The sequence below is a fragment of the Benincasa hispida genome, chromosome 6, assembly GCF_027475165.1.
Source record: "Benincasa hispida cultivar pf3 chromosome 6, pf3_genome.v1.1, whole genome shotgun sequence".
In the NCBI taxonomy this organism is placed as follows: domain Eukaryota; kingdom Viridiplantae; phylum Streptophyta; class Magnoliopsida; order Cucurbitales; family Cucurbitaceae; genus Benincasa; species Benincasa hispida.
This window is the reverse complement of record NC_143483.1, coordinates 30124153-30128758: the sequence shown is the minus strand read 5'-3', so window position 1 is coordinate 30128758 and position 4606 is coordinate 30124153. Positions and strand designations below refer to the sequence as shown.

Sequence of the window (4606 nt, the reverse complement as noted above, 5' to 3'; positions counted from 1 at the left end):
AGGGTACCCTTAGAACCATGAAACAAAACTAAAAAAGTTCTCAGCACAAATACCAAAATTTCAGTTCAAACATCAATACCGAGGTCAGACTAAGCATCTATGTCTTCTAGATGCCACTCTCTAGTGGGATATTCATAAATCTCTTTTTCCCATGGGATGACCATCTAGTGATAGTGAACCTACGCTACCATAACAGAGATATACCTACAAACGGTGAATCCCAAATGAGATACAAAACTCTAATGAAATCCTGAAAGAGATCACCACCTCTAGTGAATCTCGAAAGAAACACAACCTCTAGTGAAATCCCGAAGGAGATCACCATCTTTGGTGAATTCCGAAGGAAATACAAACCTCTGGTGAATCCCAAAGGAAACACAACTTCTGGTGAAATCCCGAAGGATATCACCACCTCCGGTGAATTCTGAAGGGAACACAAACCTCTAGTGGGTATCTAACTATAGGTTAGGGTTCACTATCATTATCATAAATAACATGCATCATAAAATAAAGTCTCACAATCATGCAAATACATATCATCATGCTCAATATTCATCTAGCAAATCATATAAAAAGAATGTAGTTCATGCTTGCACTCATAACATGCTTCAAAACACAATTAATAGCAACTTATTTATCCTCATGCATCTCAATGCACATAATCTTAGAATCCTCAAAATCATTCTTAAATTTATAACCTAACACAAAGCAGTCCTAATAGTGAGATTACCTACCTCAAAATTAAATTCAAATAAACTCAAGCAAATTTATTTCTTCTTGCAAAGCAAAACTTGATATAAGACCCAAAGTGTGGTTTGATCTGAAACACTCTCAAACTTCTATTAGGGTGTCCAAATTATAATGTGTTCCAAAATCAACTCCCTAAATTACCATGAAATCAAAACTCTAGTCAAACTTGAGTGGATATTTGAGACCAAGTAAAATCCACACAAAAGACTAACAACATCTCACCCAAAATTATCCGTTGAAGTTGCTGGACAGCGGCTCAACCTCTACCAAATTTCAATCTAACACCAAAACGAGATGGGTATTGATAAATCAAAGCCAAAACTTAGTGGATGTTCAGAATCTTCCAGGACCCCAATTAAAACAATTAAATCTTACCCCAAATCAAATGTTTTGGCAATGCACGGCGGATTCCGACGACGAACAGGGCTGGGCGCCGACGGCTAGACGGTTCGCTTGGGGCAGACGGCGCTGGACGGTGCTGGTCGGCGACAGGGAGGCGTTTGGGATCCGGCTAGGGCGTGAAGGTGGCGACTGAAGTTGAGGGCTAGAGTTAGGCTTGCAGGACGGGCGGCATCGACGGGTTGGAGAAGCTGAGACGCGGACGGCTGGCTTCGACAGCGGCTGGAATCGACGGAGTTGGCTGGCGACTTGGGCGACTGAAGCGGCGCGAAATGGAAACAAAAAAGAATACGAAGGCGATGCGTGAAAAGGGGAGAGAGTTTTTTTTTTTTTTTTTTTTTTTTTTTTTTTTTCAAATAACTTAGTTTCCAAACTTTATATATATATTTGGATTTGGGAAGGAAAAGGGTTTATGTTTAGATTTAAAATTCTAAATCCCCTTGTAATTTTAAATCAATTATTTCAGTTCAATTGATTTAATTTTAATCATCTTCTCAAAAATCTAAAAAATTAAAAAATTAAAAAAAAAATTCTCAATTTTAATTTAATTTTTTTAATTAAATTAAAAATGAGATAATGTGACATAAATTCTAAATTTTCGTTTAATCAAATCTAAATTCCAATTTTTTTTTATTCTCTGTACAAATATTAAAATTGAATTATCCTTTTATAATAATTCAATTATTTAACCTATAAAATTCAAAATAATTATAAAAAAAAAATTACAATTAACTAACTTTAAATTAAAAAATTGGGATGTTATAATAGATTTAGACAAAATGATAATTCAAGTCTTATCCAATTTTCATTAATCCACCCGTATAGAAAATTCATTAGTTATCTTTGAAACTAAAAGTGCAGTATATTGTGATTCATTCAAATTCATGTTTTAGTTTGTTGTTAGCATTTAATATTGACATTTGAAAAGAGTGGTCAGCTCAAAGTAAAAAGATGATGAAAAAGGAGGAAACTGAACCAAGAAAACAAATAAACCTTGTAAAAGGGAAATTACTAGTAATAATATTGAAACTAAAGCAATACTACACAACTAGATATCACAAAAACATAGAATATAACTGAACCAAGTAATAGCAATTAGTTAATTAATGAGGTTGAGGACAACGAGCCTTTTTGTGTTGAGAAAGCAATTTGACATATCTAATCAAAGCTTGTTGATTAGTTTCTAAAGATCCAAAATTCTCACGAATCCCTGTTTCTAAATTTACTTTGGAAACCTTTTTCTTCAATAGGTTTTCATCGATTTCCACAAGATGATTCAGATTCCTCTCTGTTGCCACATCCATTAAAGAAACCTCATCGTCCTTTAAACTATCATCTTGAATTCGAAGGTAGTTATTCTTAGAGTGATGAACTTCAAGAATCCTATCCAAAAGTAAATCTACCAAATCAGAACTTGCATAAGAAAATGCATCAATAATTGGATTCAACCATTGTAACAAACCTCACTTCTCTGCTTTCTTTGCCGTGTATTTGTACGCCTCCTCTCTTGGCGACCATGTCCCTAAAGATATCACCAAAAATTGCAACGAATCACATTGTTCTACTATCTCCTTTATTGCTTTAGAAATCGCCAACAATGTCTGTCAAGTAATTGTGAGAAAATCAACACGATTTTTAAAAGTTATCAATGAAAAAAAAATAACATTTTAATAAATAATATTTTGAAATTTACAAACCAAATAAAAAACTAAACGGGGGATTTTTGGCTTAAAAATAAATAAATAAAATATAAATACCGGATTATTTGTAAGAATGCCTCCATCAATGAGGTTAAAATCTCTGACTCTATTATTAAGGACCTCAGTTGTGAAGTGGTGTGCTGGAAGGTAAGTGAGTGCTGTTGAAGTTGAGATGCATATATCCGATACCAAATGTGTCGTTCAAAATAACAAATAATTATGAAACTAATTCTTATTTAAACACTTTTGTCAAAAATTGATTAAAATACACTTGAAAATTTATTTTGAATAATTGTCAAATACTCATATTTCTTTTTAAATAATTTATTTTTTATATTAATCACTTGAAAATGTATTTCAAACATGTTTGAAGTTATTAGGACCAAGTGTCTCTCCGTTGCAATGCTAAGTAGTGAAGGTTTTTATTTTTTATTTTTTTTCTCTCTCTTTTAATGTGTATAATTGGTAAGAATGTTTTTACAAGTGAGTCTTTTTCAAAAAGTAAATACAGTTGTAATATTAAATTTCGTTAATGTCATTTTAAGATTAAAATTTACTAATTTTTGCATGAACCATTCTGGTTGATTTAGTGAAGATACATTCTGGTTGATTTCTTACAAGCAAAATAATAATAATAATAATAATGAATATTTTTAAAAAGAAGCAAAAAAAAAAAAAAATGTTTGTGACAAATTGTGTTTTTTTCTTTCTTTAAATCAAACTTTAGAGAGGTAGATTGTATGAAGTGAATTTGAAATTACATTTTTTTTTTCACTCTTGGGTTTCGAGAATTTAGATACTTTATCATTCATGCTTTAATTTAAAAAACGTGAAAATTTTTAATATCGGATTCACAAAATAGACTATTCTAAAAAAAATAAAATCTTGGACTAAAACTAAAGATTCTAACTAATTTAATTAATTACACTGACCTTATAAGTAGAGAAGATGGTCGGCTGAAGGAGTTTAATGTCGAATGTTAGGATAACCACATTCGTAAGTATTTGGTGCAATTTTATTCCTCTAACTTCTCCTTAATGATCTTATGGAGATACTATCCACTGTATTTTGGTCCTATCAACTTCTTGAATGTCAATGGTATTCATCTAGCAATCAAATAGAGATATAATTAAATTTATTGTAATTCATCAACTTAAAAAAAAAAAATCCTTAATATCTTTAGCAGAAAACAAAGGTCTGTTGTTTTCATTTAGTGCAGTTAACATTGCTATGACCAGTCCGCCAGTACTTGTTCCAGTGATCACGTCGAAGTAATCTGCAATTCTTGCTTACTCTCCATCAAATTTCTACATATTCAAAATAAAAAATATAACATAATATATATAAATAGATAATTGGATTGTTATAAAAAATTAAAATTTTGAATTAGTGAAATACCTGGAGTTCTGATTCAAGAAAGGAGAGGATGGTGGCCGGAATGAGGCCTCGGATTCCGCCGCCGTCGATGCTCAAAATAGTAATGAGCTTTACCGAAGAAGATGAAGCTGTCGTGTTCATAAAACTGGATTAAATTTGGATAATAACGTGTTTTGTTTCAAATTTGTGAGTGGGATTTTGTGTAATTCACAACCATATATATATATATAACACTAATATTTTTATCCATAAAACTATTCTTTTATTTTTTTTTCCTTTTCTTAACTACAGATTTTGTAATAAATTTTCCTTATAGGGTTAAGAATTTTGTTTCCATTAAAATATTTTTATCCATAAAACTATACTTTTATTTTTTCCCT

At 31.3% G+C, this 4606-nt stretch overlaps 1 pseudogene; it reads right to left on the bottom strand.

Annotated features, from left to right (window-relative positions):
• Nucleotides 1-1131: 1131 nt before the first annotated feature.
• Nucleotides 1132-4367, bottom strand: LOC120079197 (patatin-like protein 2; annotated as a pseudogene).
• Nucleotides 4368-4606: the final 239 nt, after the last annotated feature.